Source organism: Balaenoptera physalus, assembly GCF_965194825.1.
Source record: "Balaenoptera physalus genome assembly, chromosome: 21".
NCBI classification, from domain to species: domain Eukaryota; kingdom Metazoa; phylum Chordata; class Mammalia; order Artiodactyla; family Balaenopteridae; genus Balaenoptera; species Balaenoptera physalus.
The window spans coordinates 1,187,683-1,208,111 of record NC_138902.1 but is presented as its reverse complement, the minus strand read 5'-3'; the positions used below and the strand labels follow the sequence as shown (position 1 = coordinate 1,208,111).

The window sequence follows — 20,429 nt, the reverse complement described above, 5'->3', positions numbered from 1 at the left end:
AGAAGAGGACAGCGCATCAACCCCAGCGGGAGGCGCGCAGGTCTCGGGATGCGGAAGGCGGGCCGGCGCCGCGCTCCTCTCCGCCGCCGCGAGCGAGACGGTCACGTGCAGCGGAGGGGCTGACCCCCGCGGGCGGGCCTGGGAGGGGCGCCGCGCCCTTGGTTCGGGGTCGCCCGAGGCTAGGCGCGAGGCGGGCGCTTGCGCAGCGCGGGACGGAATGCGAGCCGGGGCCGAGTCCGCCGCGGGTGGGGAAGGGCGGGGAGGAGCCTGGGAGCGCGCCGGCCGCCATAGGGGGAGGGGCGGGGCGGAGCCGCGGCGCGCGCGTCCGTCGGAGGGGGAGGGACAGGGCAGCCACTGGGCGCGCTCAGGGCGGCTGCCGCGAGCGTGGGGCGAGCGTGGGGCGAGCGTGGACCGCGGCGCGGCGGTGCGACTCTTTCCCCGGCCCTCCTCCCCGCCCCAGGCGAGGGCACCGTGTGGCGGCGGCGGGGCCAGCGAGGCCGGAGGAGGCGGCCGTGCCAGGGCATGGTGGTCTGGGGCAACGCGGAAGGTGAGCGACCCCCGGGCCGGCGGCGGGGGTGGGGGCGGGGTGGGACCGGCATCGCGTCGCCGGGCGGCCGCCCGAGCGCGGGCGGCCTGAGGCGGGGCGGGGGCGGAGCGCCGGCCCGGCCCCCGCTGCCCTTGGTCTCGCGGTCTGGGAGGCCCGCGAGAAAAAAAAAAAAAAAATAGAATGATCTTAAAAATTGAGAGTTGCATATATAATAAAATGGCATGAAACTGTACACAAACATTGTCCCAAAACCAGTTTGCTGGTTTTGATACTGTAATATAGTTAGGTAAGATGTAACCATTGGAGGAAACTGGATGAAGCATGCATAGGACTTCTCTGTACTATTTTTTCAACTTCTTTTTTACCTCTGATTTTTTCAAAATGAAAAAAAAGTCAACAATTTTAGAGCTGTTTTCTTGCAGATGAAATACTGTCCCTCCATGAAAGCAATGAATTACTGATAAAAACCGAGGGCTACATCTCAAAAACATCATATTGAATAAAAAAACAATTAGCATAAAAAGATATAGTATAAATCTCAGAACATACAACCTAAACAATATATTATTTAGAGATACAGCTATGAGAAAATTAACAAGAAAAGCAAGTGAGGGCTTCCGTGGTGGCGCAGTGGTTGGGAGTCCGCCTGCCAATGCGGGGGACGCGGGTTCGGGCCCTGGTCTGGGAGGGTCCCCCATGCCGCGGAGCGGCTGGGCCCGTGAGCCACAACTGCTGAGCCTGAGCGTCTGGAGCCTCTGCTCCGCAGCAGGAGAGGCCGCGATGGTGAGAGGCCCGCGCGCCGCGATGAGGAGTGGCCCCCACTTGCTGCAACTGGAGAAAGCCCTCGCACAGAAACGAGGACCCAACACAGCCAAAAATAAAAATAATAAATAAATAATAAATAAAAAATTAAAAAGAAAAAAAAAAAGAAAAGCAAGTGAATGATAAGACACAAACTTGAAGATAATGTTTATCTCAAAGGACTAACGGAGGGTATGTGACCAAGAAAAGGGATTCAGGGTCCTCAAAGGTGATTGTAATGTTCTTTTCCTTAAATTTTTATTAATCACTATTTTATAACAACTCTTAAGTCTTAAAAATGTATAAACCTGATGTTTAGTATTTAATAATCACCTTTATTGAAAAGAGTAAAATTAAGTGAAAGGTGAATAAAATTCAGCAACATTAAACATGGTTGATAGAGCATATAATTATAAGAGCGTCTAAGAGAAGATTGGGTTCTAGTTTAAATTCTGGTCTGACTCTAATTTGGGGTTAGTAGGTTTTGGTCAGTGGTTTTTGAAGGGCGGTCCCTGGGCCAGCAGCATTAGTACCACTTGGATATTTGTTAGAAACGTAATTTCTCAGACCCTACCCCAGACCTACGCTCTTGGGGAAGAGCCCAGCACTCTCTATTTTAACACAAACCCTCCAGGAGATTCTGATGTGCACAGACTTTTGAGAGTCACCAGGAAGTTCAACTTTCTCACCCATAAAATTAGAAGCTAAAACTAGATCAGTGTTTCCCAAAGTGTGGTATATGTAGTACTGATCATGTGCAAGATGTTTTTAAGTGATAGATACATCACCATTTAAAATTTTATTTATTGTAATGTTTGTTAGACTAGTACAGATAGCTTACCAAACCCATAAGTTCACTGATGTTGTGTCATACATTGTTAAGTTAAAAAAAAAAAAAAAAAGAAAGGAAAGGAAAGGAATCAACTTAATGTAAATAAAATAATAAGACAAAATAGTAAGGTATGTATAGCAGAAAGTAACACAACATTGTAAATCAATTATACTCCAATAAAAATTTAAAAAGTAAGATGATATGAGAATATCACCAAATTCCTGGGGTTAGTTCTTAGATATTAAAGTTTCAGTAGTCCTAAAGAGGATCAATCTTGAAAATATTTTCCATTCTAAAATTCTGAGACTTCATATGCTTGCTTTTCTTACAGATCTGCCTCCTTAATTTTGCTTTTTAAAATTCAAGCTAATACGTTAAAAATTTAGTCCACACAGCTTGTGTTGGGAGAGGAATGGCCTGTTAATGTGCTTTTGTATTGGGGGATACTTATCTGAGATTCAAAATTTAACCATAGCTAATGGAAAGTGTGGATAATTCACATGCGAATCATTAAAGTTAAATATATTAAGGAGAAATCTGTTTTGAAAACATGATTTAATTTTAGAAGCACTTTCTTCCTTTCACTACTTGTAGTATTTATAGTGGAATAGGCAGATGGTTTTATGTAAGGAAATGAAATGAGATTTGTGGACAGTAAGAAACATTTTGATAATTAGGGATTTAGACTTTGAAAAGTCTATACAAGTTATAAACAGCTACAACATGACTGGCCCTTTTGTTAAAAAGTAAATTTATTTATTTATTTATTTTTGGCTGCGTTGGGTCTTTGTTGCTGTGTGTGGGCTTTCTCTAGTTGCGGCGAGCGGGGACTACTCTTCATTGCTGTGCGTGGGCTCTAGGCGCACGGGCTTCAGTAGTTGTGGCACGTGGGCTCATTAGTTGTGGCTCGTGGGCTTAGTTGCTCCACAGCATGTGAGATCTTCCTGGACCAGGGCTCGAACCCGTGTCCCCTGCATTGGCAAGTGGATTCTATACCACTGCGCCACCAGGAAAGCCCATGACTGGCCTTTTTAACTGGCATTTTAAATAGCTTTTTTGAGATGTAGTTCACATACAGTTCACCCACTTAAAGTGTACAATTCAGAGGTTGTGTATAGCCAGAGAGTTGTGCAGCCATCACAGTGCACAATTCTAGAGCATTTCATTACCCCAGAAAGCAACCCTATATCCATTAGCAATTATTCTCCATTCCCTCTACACTCTCAACCCTAGGCAACCACTTATCTACGTCTTATTTCTATGGATTTGCCTATTCTGGGCATTTCATATAAATAGAATTTATATTTCATATAAACATAATGATATGTAGCCTCTTGTGACTGGCTTCCTTAATATAATATCTTCAAGGTTCATCCATATTGTAGCATGTATCAGTACTTTATTCCTTCTTATTGCTGAATGATATTCTGTTCTATTGATATGATATGTCACTTGATGGACATTTGGGTTGTTTGCACTTCTTGTCTTTTATGAATAATGTTGCATGTATGAACATTCATGTACAAGTGTTTGTGTGAAAGTATGTTTTAATTTCTGTTTTCTACCTCGGAGTGGGATTTCTGGGTCAGATGATGACTGTGTTTAACATTGTAAGGAACTGACTGGATCTAAAATGCATTCTCATTCAAAGCAAAATTACAAGTTTGCTGAAAACTTAAATACATTTCTGTTCTAATTTATAATAAGGTACCAATTTTGTTTGTCAATGGTTTTATTACAAAATATCTCTCAAATGATATTTGGCAAAAATCATCATTAAAATACATGTTTTTGAAAACAGCAGCTTACAAACGGCTATTCTACATCACAATTTATCATCATTTATCAAAATTGTCACATCTTCTGAGACATGGTTCTTTCTATGCATATTTTATCGCTGCCTGTGTCGTTTAGCATTTCGGGGAAAAAAATGTCATGGAATCTGCTTCCTGAGCTGATGATTGAATTCAGATTGTTTTGGTTGACTTTTACAAATAAATTATATGTTAAGAAACTGATGGTAGTTTTTTTTCTAAAATTCTCGTTTCAGCAATAATAAAAAACATACTTCTAAAATAAAAACATAACATTTTGGAGTCTAGCTGCATCTGACGCTTGATATTTTGCTGTGCTGCCCTATTAATATTTTGAAGTTATAAGAAGAGATACTTTTTTGTGTAATGAGAATTTATGTTCAGTAAATTGTTAATATTTGACTTTGTCTTACTTTCTTCTAATGCTTTCCTAAAGGCTTATGTACTAAATTACCTACCTTTAGATTTATTTTTAGTAAAGGTGTTCAAGATATTCTTTTTCATACCTACTTGTGAAATGAGGTTTTTAGCATCTCCTTGTTATAAAGGAATATTTGTGAAAAAAATAAGATAAACAACTAAATGCAGTGAATAACTGAAGTAATAGAGAAGTGATAGTATAGAAAAAAGATGCTCCTCAGGGAAGAGAAAGAAAAAATACCAGTTGGACTTGAATGGATAAGATTTATTTAAAGCCTTTCATTGCTGTATGAAGGATAAACAAAAAGAGTAGTAAGGCAGCATGAGGCATTCAGTGTCCTTGTAAAGAAGACAGGAAATATCCTTAATCTCTGAATCTATAACTGTATGATTCTACACATAGATCAGCTAAAATCATCCTTTGTTTTATTTCTAGTAGGGATAAGCTATTCTATGCACAATATTGTAATGGATGTTTGTAGTGAAGACTTGAAGCATTTGGATCATTTGGGAAGTAGACTGAGACAGGGTTTAGTGTGTAGAATACTGGTAAGCATGTGCCCTTGGGAACAACATAGTGGGAGGGAGGCAGAGGCGTCAGGATTGGGCAGAAGCTTACGTCAAAGTGTCTCCTTTGCCAGCCTTCCAAGAGAGGTTTGTTGATCGCTTGGGTGTGGGGAATGACAGAAAGAGGTGTCAGGATGATTTCAAGGATTTCAGCCTAACTAACTAGAAGGACGAAGTTGTCATCAACTTCATCCTTTGAAAGGAGGTTTGGTGGAGAAGATCTGGAGTTAGTTGGGCCTGTTAAACGTTTGAGATCTGTAAAACATCTATTGGCAGAGGATGAGTTGGTGAGTCCATATGTGAAACTGGAGCCCAGGAAAGAGGTCTGCAGTATATATAAATATGGGGGTGGTCAGCATAGGATAGATGCTAATTCGACCAGGAGACTAGCTGAGACCACCAAGTGAGCATGTGTAGACTGACTTGAGGATGAGACAGGGCTGAGTCCTGGGACACTTCAGCGCTTAGAAATTGGATCAAATAGGGGAAACCAGCGGAGGAGACTGGGATGGAGCCCCAGGACCTAGCACACTGCTTAACAGCAGTGGGTAGTAGATGTTTATTTAGTGGATAAATGTCCAAAGGGGAGGGAAAATAACATAGGACAATGATGAATTTTATTTCTCCAGGTAGAATAAATTAAAAGGTGAAAAATAGGATCAACTGTTATCTATCTCATCGGTGAATGGGTGGGGAGTGAGTCATGGAAATTAGAATAAAAATAGATGTGCTCTTTTCTATAAAAATATATATGTATACATATAAAATAGGAACCGTTCCTTTTAATAAACTGAAGTATTTTTAATGCAGTTACTTTCTTTTAATCTTTATGGTACCTATTGTGCTTGTGTGGCTAATTCTTGGAGAAACTGTATAAAAATGTCCCTTGTGTATAGAGATGAATCCAGTTCTTCAGATTGATTATTTCTATTTTTTGTGAATATGCTTTAAAGTAGCAAATTAAGTAGTTGAAATTCATTTGAGAAATTATCCTGTATTTGTATCTCTGTTCTTTGTACTAAGTTACAGAAGAATTTCATTTATATATTTGCTTCCATATATTTGATAATTTACAGTAGAATTTTCAGTGTTCTTCATGGTTAAAATTGGTACTAACGGTGATTTGGAAATTGTGTTGAACATGTATCTTGCTAAACTATAGAAGACAGACATTTTCTTCAAGGATTTTATATTCTAGGTGAAAAAGTTAAAACATTTATGGAAAGGTACATAAACAGTTTTCTTGGGAAAATATACAGTTATGTCATTGAAACTCTGAGTCCTGTCTTACACTGAGCAGGACATTTATTAAAGAGTAGACTGAAAGTAGAAATATCTGTAAGCTTGAATTTTGACGGAATGAAAGAAGAATACAGAAATCAAGCTCACAAACTCAGCTGCCTTGATGTGGATGAAGCTTCTGTGAACAGACAGCTACTGTCCTTGAATAATAGTTCACATATCTTTTAAAGTGAATTAAGCTTTGGTTGTATTGGACCTGACCTGTCGGTGAGAAGGAGATGGCTGAGTCCAGGGAGGCGTGTGAGCTTTCTCAAGACAGACTAGAGTCGCTGGTGACTGAGACAAGTAGTGAAACGTTATTTCAAGGGTTGAAATGTGAATAGGAACCAGTGATTTAACAATGCTCATCTCTAACTTTAAGCCTTTTCTTGAGCCAGAAACCTTGGTTTTTTATGAGAGTTTGAGATTCCCTGAAGATACAACCTAGGTTGGACAGTTACCCAGATCTATTATATATTTAAGCTCAGGAAAGTTATGTGAACTGTGTTACTGCTTCTTGTTTTTGTGAATTTTTGATCCAGGCTTTCAGAAAGACCTGAGCTGAACTCTAGGACAAAGCTTGTGGTGACCACCTTTGCTGTTTCAAGCCACTGTCCTCTGTGTTTCTTTCTGTCATTCAGGAATTTTGTTGTCATAGCTCCTCTATTACTGACTTGTGTGTGTGTGTGTAGGGGGTGTCCTTCATTTGTAAATTCTGTACTCTTTGGAACTTGGATGGAGATGGTAAATACAGAAGTCTTAGAATAGAATTGGTCCCAAACTATTTTGAGAGAAAACACAAAGCATATTAAAATTTACATTTTCAATTAAAGCATAGGGAAACCATTCACAAAAAGGGTGCAGAAGTTGCTGCTGTTGTTTTTTGTGTTATATGCTGGTTATAGACCTTCATTTTACGGTTATTTCTCTGAAATGCAGTAAAAAAAACCCAAAAAACAAAAAACAATGCCTAGCACCATAGCAGCCCCTATGAAATGAGGCATATGCTGTTTCTAAGACTCACAGCATGTTTTTCTGATATTGTGTGTGCCCATAAACATGTTTATGGTAGGTGCTGTCTGAGGCAGGGGCGGTTTTCCTATGGAAATCCTCTCTTGAACATACTGGTTTCTGATTCCCCTTGAGGAAGAATGAAGCTCCTTTTTGCTTCCTTAGCAAATTTGATACTTCAAGTATTAATAACATAGCCAGTGGTTGATATGTATCTTGATGACTTACAGGTCATCATGATGGCTGCTCTGTCATAAGTTGCTGTGGTTTCAGAGTACGTTAGAACTCTACACAGTGTTTTGAGGTGGGAGGGAGCTGAGGTTTAATGAAAGAGAAATTCCCTGCACAGCAGTGGTGATGCCTTAATGATAAAGTCATCTGGCTCGGTCTCAAAATCACTGGGTCTACCAGCAACAGCATTAGATGTGAAGTCTGACCTGGGCTTACATTTTGATTTTGCCATTGAAAGCGTTATGACTTTGCCCTCAACACTTCTGCGAGCCTAGAGGAATGTTAATTACTAAATTAAAACAAATTTATGAGATCCTTTTGATGGAGTAGAGTGTAATATCTGCTGAGTGCCCCAATAGACATTCAGCCCTTTAGAGGAGAAGACGTATAAGTGGTAAAGAGTAGGCTGCTTTTGGAGAAGGAAGCGTGAGGTGAGATGGCAAATTTGGGAATATGTTTTCTAAGGAAGGCCTTGGAGGAGGCCATCATTCTGTAAACCTGAACTTGAGATACAGCAGTGTCAGTTTTGGGGATAGGAGGTCTCTGGGGCATTTATGATTGGGAGTGTGTGAAAATACTGATTCAGAGCCACGAGACCCTGTGACATTGGCTGCATCTAACCCAGGTCTTTCTCATTTAGGGCCCCAGACTAGGGAAGCTACAGTTATCTTCTGAAAGATAGTAAAAAAGATGATCTTGCTGCTCTTAAAGTGAAGGAATCCAAATTTTGCTGAAGAAATGTTTTAGGGACAGGATTGCCCCCATGGTTTTAATACCACTCTTGACTGATTGTTTATTTCGCTTCATATTTGGGGAAAAATATATGGAAGTTTAGGTTGGGAAAATTACTTGGAAGAGTTTCTTAAGAATAACCTCATTAGATAGTTTGTGTGTAGATGTGAGAATAAAATTTTCTTAGAAACAAATGATTTTTTTTATAGTTCAAATATTTTATTTTCCTTAAAGATAGGAGTAGATTTTATAGTTTGAGACTCTTGCTATTATTTAAGCAATAACCAATAAATGTGAGTAAGTAGCAATTAGTTAGGAAGAATGATATAATGATGAACTACTGGAAAATATAAACACTATAGATAACATTGTGGAATTGGAAGGGACTTATCACCTGATTTTATAGACAGTTTGTCTCATTATTCAGCCTCCTCACTGTAAAATGGTAAAAATATTAGGTGATCCAGAGTTATTTTAAGGAATAAAAGAGAATTTATTCATTCAACAATTATTTATTAAGTGCTTACTAGGTGCTGAGGTACATGCAGGTTCAGAGGATGTGTCTGTGTATTAGAAAGAAGAAAATCCTGGCCTTCATGGATTTTACCGACTAAGAGACAAGAGGCTTACCCAGTGATGACAAACGTGATGAGGGCTTCCAGTGTGCTCCCTGCAATGGTGTTTTAGACTGAACACAGTGCCTGATAGTTGCAGTAGGAGAAGACTAGCACCAGTGTGTCTTGGATGCAAAGTACACCCATTATCTCATTTAAATCTAACACCAGTTCTATAAACTAGGTCTAGTTTCCCCCCTTTTACAGCTGAGCAATGTTGTGTTCTTTTAGGTCTGTGATCAAATCATGGTTATTAAATAAATTAATGAGTAAACCGACCTAAAGTGTGGTCCAATGTCTTCAGCCGGATAGTGGCAGAGCTGGCACTAGAACTGGTTTTGACTCAAGCTCAGGCTCCTTTCATTGTACCACATTGCCCCTCAGAGCGTGCATGGGCAAATAATCGTATGTACCATGGTAGATAGGAAGAGTGCACAGTTTCAGAGATCCCATACTTGCCAATATGAAAATCATTTCACACAGTACAAATAATAACAGTGAAATCAGGTCTGCTAGCATCCTCAGTTTTAATTCCCATCGCAGTTATATTCAATTATCCATTGAGATGGACTTTGAGTTGTGGATTTAGTTTATTAAGTAATAGGATCCAACTCTAAGTTTTCTCTGGCAAGCTATTGGCTGTGAAGTAAATTCAAGGCTAGTCATCCAAAACGTAAGGTGTCCTGAAGTAGATGTATATGTCATCTTGTCTAATGGGTGGGTTGTGTGAGAGATTTTTCTTTCCAAATTGAGTCATTGGAGACCATTGCTCCTATTACTGCCTTTGAAATCCTGCAGCTGGTGAACCTTTGGTAGTTGAGATTTCTTTCTCAAAAACAAAAACCAAAAACATGTATTATAAGTATTTGTAGTCTAGTTGTGTGTGGGTTACGTGTCTTAATTAGTAAAGTTCTGATGAATGTCCTGAGATTTTATAAAAACTTCAGTAATAACTAAAAATGAACATTCCTGATCCTTTCTAGTGACCCCATAATCAAATCCAAGGCAGTTTCTACTCTCTGCCTTCTATCCTCCAACTCTGAACCATCTTGAAAATACTTGTTTTTTCTAAACATTGTTAGTTTAGGGAGTTACTTGGAGTGAGAGAGTCTCTTTCCTTTGGCTTCCTTTGGGTCAGCAAAGCAGAGGAGTTAGTTTTGGAGGGTTCTCCTTCTATGCCTCATCAGTTTTAGTCCTTGGCAACGTCTCTAGTCCCAAAGAAATGATGTGGGACTCCCCATGTCTTCCAGAATTTTTAGAAGGCATGTGATGTATTAACAGTACCTGTGTCTCTTCTGTAATTCATTTGGGCTCTGCAAAATGCCAAAGTGTATCTAATAGAGCAGTACAAGACATGTGCCTATTTTCTTAAAAGTCAACCTTAATTTCGTTTCACTCCAGTCTGCCGCTGGTCTCCCCAATAATTAGGATTTTAAGGCTTATGAATAGTTAGGGGCGCTCCTAGTCCAGAAAGGAGATGCAGCTGAAAATATGACATATATTGGCACTACCACTGCAGTGCTTTGGGTTTAAATATTCATCAGACAAAACTAAACTCTATGAAATGAATGCCAGGATAGACCAGTCTCATCCTGATTTCCTGTCTGGAGTCTATTGCTATAAAAGGTGTATATGTTTATAATTCCTGCCCCTAATAGTCCCTTGCTTCTGTAGAGCAGTGTTTCTTTCCCAAGCACTTAAATATGTTTGATTTTACCCTTTAAGGCAGACAAACTCAAGTTGACACACAGTTTTTCTCATGACAAGGACCAGTTGTGATTTATGGCCATTTACAGGATGTCAGTGATGTGGAGAGGGTACATTTTGAGCGAACAAGGCTATATATGTATATCCTTTCACTTGGCAATAAAGAACATGGTAAAAAGCTGTTTTCTTCTCAGTGAAGAGCCCTTAGGCTAACTTCCTATAATGTTCACCTAACGTGTTACTATGTTCAAGTCACCTTAACAAATATTTCTTGAGTGCCTGCCTCCTGCAAGGTATTCCACTGGCTGAAGTGAAAGTTTCTGTGAGAAGCCTGATGTCTAGAATTTGGAAGTAAAAAAATGCAGTGTTAGTGTGGTTCTTTACTGCTTTAGTTGAAAAGAAAGTGTTATGAGGTAACCTGTCTTTTCCTTTATGAATTTGGCTTGTTTAGCAAGAAACGTATTAACCAAAGATGAAAGGTAGATTCAGAAACATTTATTCACTTTTAATATGAGTGTAAACTTTTATTTTCACCCGAAATTCCTAAACACCTTGATTATAATAAAGTACAACCCTGATTTTGGCTTTTAGGGCCAAGGATAAAAGATTTGTAGACTTACTGAAGAGTAGATTCTATGAAAGCACAGACTCCTGATAAACGCTGAGTGCCCTGTAGTCCTCTAGATCAGCGGTCCCTAAATTTCTGGCACCAGGGACCAGTTTCGTGGAAGACAGCTTTTCCACGGACGGGGGGTTGGGGGTATGGTTGAGGTGGTAATGTGAGTGATGGGAAGCGGCAGATGAAGCTTCGCTCGCTCCCCGCCACTCACCTCTTGCTGTGCGGCCAGGTTCCTGGGGGGTTGGGGACCCCTGCTCTAAATAACTGTCCTAAAAGTGGAAGAACCAGTCTTTTTGTTGGTGAGGACCCAGTGGCCTCCATCATTGTAACTACTGTGATATAACCTGTAGTGTGTGATTGATAAATAATTTAATACTGTTGACAGGGGTATTTGTTGCTTATTTTGTACATTTGCAAGCAGTTCTTTCTTCCTCATGACACTCCTTGCATTAATAGTTGACCGATATGACATGATGAGTCAATAAGACTGCTTTCCCTGTGACCAGAGTTGTCAGGACAAGTCAGGGTCTAATCAGACATTTTCATTTCATTAAGTTGGACTTTTGCCAGAGCCTTTTGGAAGCCAGCATAACACTTGTTCTTGCAGGTCATTGGCCCAGACACAGTCACATGATTACACCTCCACGCGAGAACGTCTGGGAAATGTTGTTTTATAGTCTCGTTTCGGAATAAAAATCAGGGTTCTGACGTTAAGAAAAAGGCTACTGCTGAGCTACCCCAATTCTTTTCCCTACCTCCGATTTCTTCCTGATACTTAGATGGAAGATCTGGCTGTATTCCTTTTCTTGAACTCTGTGTGGCATACTTGGGTACTTCATGTCCTAGTCTTTCAACCTGAGAGGAGTATCCTTCAAGTTTTTGCAGCTTGCAACTCCATGAGCTCAGTAGGAGTATCCTTGAAGCAAAATAAGAACAGGGTGTTGCATGCTCTTTTTTTTTTTCTTTTAATTTCAGATTTTAATGATCAATTTTAGTTATCTATGCAAAGTGATTCATGCAGATCATAAAATTCTTAGAGGAAAAGGAACCCTGGGACAGAAGACATGGGTCCACTGAGGGCGGTAGTCATGGTTTGCAAATAAAAATTGTGACTGCAGCCAGAGGAAGGAACAGTGGGTGCTGAGAAAGCAAATGACAGATAACCATTCCTAGAGGGTTTATTTGGCTTTTTAGAAATAAGTAAACGAAAAGTTCCCTCTAGTTTGCTGCTTTGAGTCTTCCCTTTGAACACATCATCTAGACAGAGTTGACATAGATGGTTCTTTTAATTTAAAATCTCTGTAGTCTTCAAACAAGGAGGCCCCATGCAGGCAGTCTCATAGATGGTTGTACATGAATTACCCGTCTGTCTTCAAAAAAGGGAGTTTCTGATTTCCTTCTAAGAAAAAGATTTGCAGGATGTGGTGGGAATGAGGTGAGTGAGGCCTTCAACTTCCATGCAGTTGCAGACATTTTGGAGGCAACTTGAACTCTTTGGATCATACTTTAATCCCTGATACCTAAGGATGGCGATCCTCATTTCAGCATCTGGGTGGTATTCATGAAAGACTTCTGGTTGAACAAGTTAGGAAGGATGCCCATATGAATAAACCTTATTATATGTGCCAGTTTCTGGGCAGCCTGCAGTACCGAGTTCTGACCTGGGATTAGGATGCCTTGTGTGGAGCTAGTGCCACTGCAGCTCTTAAGTCTCATCCAAGATGGTTATTTTCCATGTGCTTCTGAGTAGCTGTTTCTTTGGCTTTCTAATAGCATGGATACCCAGCATAATCACAGACTCCTAGATATGGAAGTATGTGAATGATAATGTAGTCTAATTTCGAAAGAAATGAAATGAAAGAGGCCAAGTGACTTGCTTCAAGGTATCTGGTAGAAAAACTGGTGTTAGAACCTTGGTTCCGTGTTCTCAGTCCAGTGCTGTCTTGCAGTGCACTGAATTTCTCAGAGAAAATGAGACTAAATGCGGTGTTTTTCTATGTCCTCCTTTGCTCCTGGTACTTAACAGACCTGGAATCTACTCATGTATGTGTCAGGTTTTAGATCAGCAATAGGCTCACTGATTATGGAAGTAATTGGGGAGAAGTGGTATGTGTGAAAGTTTCAGGTAAGCGAGGCAAGGGGTTATTGTGGTGGATAGGGAGATGTTTGCCAGTTCAAATCACATTTCTGCAGTGCGTGATGGGACTTGGGGCTCTTCTTTCTGTAGCTTATTAGCAGATAAGCTGTTTCGCTGCTGGAGCTGCTGAATCTACAATAGCATGAATCAGCAAGAAGGAGGTGTAATTAGTCACGTGGACTTAGGCATTTCCCATTGCCAAGGCTTGATATATTCACATCTTCCACTTTTTTTTTTCCTTCCGGTTTTACTGAGATATAATCGACATACAGCACTGTAAAAGTTTAAGGTATATAGCGTAGTGCTTTGACTTACATACATCATGAAATGATTATCACAGTAAGTTTAGTGACCATTCATCATCTCATATAGGTACAAAATTAAAGTAGAAAAAAAGTGTTTTTTTTCACATCTTCTGTTTTTTCCTCTTTGTAGAGGCTCATCACATGGAATGATAGCATGTTTAGTCTTCTGTGTTACACTTGGTTTAGTCCATGTAATTACATATAATGTAAAATTACATACAGTGCAAATCAGTCAAGAGGCTATCTTTCCTTCCTCCATCTCTGAGACATGGGTGACCACAGGAGGCCACTCTGTTGACATTTCTTGCTCTTGTCGTGGCCCTGTTGCCAATCAGTCTAAAAACATATTTTTCTGTGAATTTCTTGTGAAGTTATTTACTTGAAAATTTTCTAAACGTATGTAATTCAAACTTGATTCTTTGTTTAATGCCAGTGTAATTTTTATTGACTAGAAAAAAAATTATATGAATTCTAGATTTTCCCGGGAAATCTATAACATGCAGATCTGAAGTTCATATGGGACCTCTGTCTCCTCGTGAGCCCTAGGTAAGGTACAGTGAGGATGGAGAGGTGGATAAAGGAAGGAGTGAGTGATGCTTCATTGAGGAAGGTGAGCAAGGTGGCCAGATAGGTTTGTTTCATGACACAGAGTGTGATTTAAGCACTTACTTTCTTTTGAAAACATGTCTTTTCACCATCTCCCTATCCTGATATCACAGGAGGAGGGAAAAAACCAAACAAACCTGTTGCCTCATTTCCTAAAGCAGTGATTCTCAAACTTGAATGAACATGCAAATCACCTTGCATTTTCCAAGACTGCCGACTCTGGTTTAATAGTGGTGGGGCAGTGGTTCTCAAAGTGTGTTCCTCAGAGCAGCAGCTCTGGTTCCACCAGCCGTGTTAGAACTATAAATTCATGGACCTCGCCTGACCTGCTGAATTAAAATCTCAGAGGATCGGCCTCAGAAACTGTTTTTACACATTCACCAGGTGATTCTTGTGTACCTTGAACATTTGAGAATCGCTGCCATTGAAGCTATTCTCTTGGGATTTTCCCAGGCCTCTGGTATTTGCTACTCTGTGATTGGGCCTTGGTATTATTCCCTTGATATTTAGCAATTGAAACTTTTGGGCAGAGATTTTACTTGAGGCTCCTGACTGGATGTTAGTGTCCAGCAAGTTAACTGGCTCTATTAAAGTATGTTTCTTAGTCCTTCACCACTCTCTCTGTTATAACCCTGATACTTTGTAAAGCAAAGATGCCACTTCATGGAATCATGAACATCAGTACCATGGCTAGACACCATACATAACATGGCGATTGGGTAATACCTTAAAAGGTAGACTGAAAAAGAAACCAACGAAATAAAACACCCCAGAAGAAAATGCTCTTGTAGATTTTCAGGGGTTTTACATCTTAATATCAACTGAGTCCCAATTCACAGATAGTTTCAATCATATTAATAGCCAGTGGGCGTTGTTACCTAGATTCTATGCCTGCTTGGTTCAGATGGGTGCAAACATGCTTAGCAGTGCCTTTACCAGTGTTGCCATTACTGGTGAAGGAAGAGTATTTTATAATAGGGATTGGATTCTCTCAGAAGTCAGTTTTCTTAAGGTATTTGCAAAGGATGAATGTTACCTCCTACAGTGTTTCAAGAGCTCTAACTTTAATTTTCTGAAAGTTTTATTGATTTCCTCCAAAGGCTATAGCTGGAGAAATACGCACTGTATGTTATTATTTGTCAGATTGTTTACAGGGTCTCCAATATAGGTGGGCTGAGGCTGTGTTTGTGCTTTTCCTCTGGGAGGTTTTTCATCTTAGAGAAAGGATCCATGTGTTTTGTGAATCTCTATAAAGCAATGAGAGGAGTTCAAAATTTATTAGAGTATTGGACAGGTGCTCCAAAGAGGGATATTTGGGCACAAGGTCTGGATGCTAATGTTTTATGTTCTTTGAAAACAGCTTAAATATAAGTACATATAAGAACCCTAGTTAAGATTTAAGGGTAATGCTATAAGATCTCTCATAAAGGAATCACAAAAAGTGCTGCAAGTTTGTATGTTCACCCGTCATTTGCAACTTGAAGAAATTTACCCAGTTTATGCGGAAAATTGAAAAGAAGCAGATGCTTATTCCTAAGCTAGAGTTTTGAAGGCCAACAATTAAAATAAACATGTCTCTGCCAAAACTTGAACTAAATTTAAAAATTTAGCATATAAATTAAAGCTTACTTAAAACTAAATTTATCAAAGAAATACATTTGTTTTGCATTACTGGTTTCAATTATTGTGAAAAGGCTTCCATTTTTATGGAACACTGAAGATATTTTAAAGTTTCAAACAATTTATTAGACAATTGCACCACTGAAAATGAGTTATGAGTGTCTGGCTTAAATGTATGAACTATTAGCACATCGTTGATGAGCTTAGAGAGCGATGTTAAAGCAGCCATTATCCTCCTGCAGGTTAATGTTCCTATTCCCAGGGGACTGTAAGAAACTGGTTTGTAGACTGAAAACAGATAAAGCTATGGGTGAGGATATATGTAGCATCTCTTCTCTCCTATTCGTTTGTTCTTTCTCTTGGGAAACTGAATTTTGGGACATTGCTGATGAATTGCTGTCAGGCATGGGTACTCTTAGTTTATTGCCATAGAAGAAGAGAGAGATTACTTCCTTGTTTGCAGTACCTGTTTGCTCTAGTCCTGTCTGTACAGTGTTTCCTAATTAATATTTCCTAAACACCTACCTCATAACTTTTTTTCATTTACTAAATATTTATTTAGTTCTTATTTTCCCAGCTTTCTTGAAGTATAATTGACAAATAAAATTGTATATATTTAAATTGTACAAACTGATTTGATACACCTAGACATTGGGAAATACTGGTCCTGATGAAGTTAATTAACATTTTCATCACCTCACATAGTTCCCCTCTACCCCCATACCCTTGTTTTTGTTTTTGTTTTTTTTGGTGGTGAGAATGCTTAAAGTCTATTTCAGCAAATTTCAAGTATACAAGACAGTATTGTTAACTACTGTAACTATGTTGTCCATTGGATCCTCAGAACTTATTCATATTCTTCTTAAAACTGAAAGTTTGTACGTTTGACCAACGTTTTCCTGTTTCCCTCATCTCCCAGACCCTGGCAAGGACCCTTGTATTCTGTTTCTATTAGTTCAATTTTTTTTTTTTTTAAGATTGCACATGTAAGTGATACCATGTAGCATTTGTCTTTCTCAGTCTGACTTTTTCCATTTAACATAATGCCCTCCGAGTTCATTCATGTTGTCACAAATGACAGGATTTCCTTCTTTTTTATAGCTAAATAATATTCCATTGAATATATATACCACATATTGTTTCTTCATTCATTGATGGACACAGGTTTCCTTATCTTGGCTATTGTCATAATGCTGCAATGAACATGGGAATGCAGATATCTCTTTGGGATACTGATTTCATTTCCTTTGGATATGTATCCAGAAGTGGGATTGCCGGATCATTCGGTAGTTCTACGTTTAACTTTTTGAGTAACCACCATACTGTTTTCCATAGTGACTGCACCAATTCACATTCTCACCAACAGTGTACAAGGGTTCCCTTTATTCATATCCTCACCAAGATTTGTTATCTCTTGTCTTTTTTCATAATAAACATTATAATAGGTAGTGAGGTCATATCTCATTGTGGTTTTGATTTGCATTTCCCTGATGATTAGTGATGTTGAGCACCTTTTCATATATCCGTTGGTCATTTGTATGTCTTCTTTGGGGAACTGTCTATTCAGGTCCTCTGCCCACTTTTTAATTGGATTTTTTTTTTTATTTTGCTATTGAGGCATATGAGTTCTTTGCATGCTTTGGATATTAATCCCTTATCTGATAGGTAGTTTGCAAATGTTTTCTCACATTCTATAGGTTGCCTTTTCATTTTGTTGGTTGTTTCCTTTGCTGTGCAGAAACTTTTTAGTTTGATGTAGTTCTACTTGTTTATTTTTGCTTTTATTACCTGTGCTTTTGGTGTCAAATCCAGAAAGATATGGCGAAGACCTATGTGAAATAGCTTACCACCTATGTTTTCTTCTAGAAGTTTTATGGTTTCAGGTCTTACATTTAAGTCCTTAATCCATTTCAAGTAAGTTTTGTCTATGATATTCTTTCGCATGTGGGTATCAATTTTCCTAACACCAGTTATTGAATAGACTATCCTTTCCCCATTTTCTGTTTTGGGCACCATGGTCAAAGGTTAGTTGACTGCATATGCATCCCACATAACTATTTTCCTGAAAACTTTCATTTACTCCTGTTTGCTGTGCCAGGATTCATGGCCCTCAGTTTACTGTTCTATTTTCATGGATCCCTAATCATCACTCCTCTGCTTCAGTCAGTCCAGTGATTTTCCTTCTTCCACCACATCTCAGGTTCATGCAAAGTAGCTTCTTGGGCAAAGTTGCCTTTTCTTTCTAAACAGGTCCAGTCAGATCATCACATATGAGTGCTTGTACATATAGAGGAAGACAGACTATCAGGAGAAAACTATTTTAGGATTCTATGTTATAAACATTTTAACTAAAAAACTTTTAAATTTAACGAGTTCATGCTTCTTAAAAAGAAAATGCTGAACACAATTTAATCCTTTCCAGGTAAATTAGAGTGACATTATACACAGTAAAAATAAGTTGCATTGTAGTGATTTCTAGTAGACAGGTAAGGTATTAAGGACTAGTTGTCTGATCCTAAATTGAATAATACGTCTTGCAGCTGATATTTGTTTTTATAATGAATGCACACATGTGTTGGTTTAAATTGCTGTGTTGAGATTAATGTTCTCAGAAATTATTTCTACATTACCAGGAAGTGGTACATTTGAAGCCTCTCCTGTACCATCTTGAGATTTAAAAAAAAAAAATAAGAACTTTCTTTTATTTCCATTACTTAAGTTTATTTAAACTTGTGTTTAAAAAACAAAATATCTTCTCAAATCCCCAGTCATATTTCCATGCAGCTTGGTTCTAAGAGTCCTGGAAACAAAGAACAGTATCAGTCCAGGACCTTTGCAGGAAATGTCCTCAAGATCACTAGTGCATCTTAGGATGTTAGTCCAAGGGCCAACTGGGATATCAGGCCACATTGAAGAGAGAATTTAATTTGTAAGATTTGTTGTGACCATCAGACAACATATGTCTTTTGACTCCATTAAAGAATGTGTGAAGGCACAGCACTACTAATGCTACATTAGCTATCTGTCTTTAACTTTCAAAAATAATTTGAAAGCATTTTTCATGCCATTTTTCAGACGGCGAAAAGAAGTGCAAAGAAGTTAACTTGGCCAAATATAAGTGAAGGAGACGTGATTTTAGCTCGAGAACAAATGCTTTGTCTCATTACTGTACTGCTTCACTATAACAAACAAGATGTGGAGATTTCTAACATTTTCACCATGAATGTTAAGAAAACACTAGATTGCATGATGTGTTACAGAAACACCCACTAAAATCCACTGAAGTAAGAAGTTGTGAATTCTCTCTGTACTTTGATAAATTCCCCTTGGGAGCACACCGGTTTGGAATCAAGAATGCTTGGTTCTAGTCCTAACATTTCCATTCTGTGGGTCTCAGTTTTTAATATTAAAACTCTCCAAGGTCCCTTCTTAGTGCAGTGATACATGCCTATGGAATTGGGGCTTTTTGCATGCTTTATGAAGTATTTTAGAGCCAGCTGGCCTGGCACTTTACACTGGAGGAAAAAGTAGCCATTAAGGTCTTAAATTTGTCGCGTGTAGTAAAGACTGAAGGTGAAGATGAGAAGTTTTGTTTTCTTAGGTGTTGTTGAAGCAGGCTGCTACTGACTGCTGCCCTGGGATGCTTGGGATTCGTCATAGGGCCGGAGGCTGTGCCTGCCGGTCTGGCAGTGGGCCATCCTGGCGAAGCACAGCACAGTGGCTGGTGTACGCTGCCACGTGAAGTATTAGATAACTGCCCAGAAGAGCTGCCATACATGCAGAGGAGGGGGTATTCGGGGCTGCCCATGGTAGTCATAAAATGATAGATATGAATCTAATCTTAGAAAAGCGAGTTGAACTCCCTCACTTTTTGTTGGGGCTCAAGGAAGTGAGGAAAGTTGTGCAAGTTTGTATCTTTAGTGTGAAAGTTGAGGATGGAATTCGGGTCTCCTGACTACTTATCTAACTCACCACTTACACTCATTTATGCTAAATACCGTGCCTCCTTTTGCTCCCACAGGAATATGGTCACTTGGTGAATTTATGTTCATTTATTTCATATACAACCTGAAATGCCTCTTCTTGCTTATCAAATCAACATAAAGCACTGGAAAATTGGATTCAAGCTTAGACAACAGACACAGTGACGTATTAAGATCATTTTATGTCGTATCATGATGATTTTTAGGGAGTTAATTAATTTCCGCTCAAGGAAGCATAAACAGCAACTACATGCAGGTAAAAGACAACAGACAAAAAGGTAGCAGTAAATGGTTGCCCTTTGGGTTCCACAGGGCTTGTGTTAGATAAGGTCTTACTTTGCATAGTTATGATGCGGTAAAGAAGTATACTCCCCACTAGTAAATATTTCAGAGATGCTAAATTGGGAAACTGGCAAATTGCAGGTATGAATGGATGAGTACAATGTGCTCAATGAATAAGGAATCAAAAGGAATCAGAAGGAATCGAAAGAATGTAAGCACCTTAAATGTATTCAGGTACAAAGAAATCACCACAAACGAGACCATGATGGAGGAAAGGTACTGGCTTGTCAATAGATTTGGGTTTGCAGTTTGGAAACCAC

General features: G+C 39.2%; 1 long non-coding RNA gene across 3 annotated transcripts in view; it reads left to right on the top strand.

Moving 5' to 3' along the window:
• The first annotated feature begins 345 nt into the window (after window positions 1-345).
• LOC309651673 overlaps window positions 346-20,429 on the top strand; it is a 48,590-nt gene continuing 28,506 nt past the window's right edge. For all 3 annotated transcript variants that reach the window (XR_014258297.1, XR_014258298.1, XR_014258299.1), the window contains exon 1: window positions 346-547. This is a non-coding gene — a long non-coding RNA (uncharacterized lncRNA). The remainder of the gene's footprint in view (window positions 548-20,429) is intronic.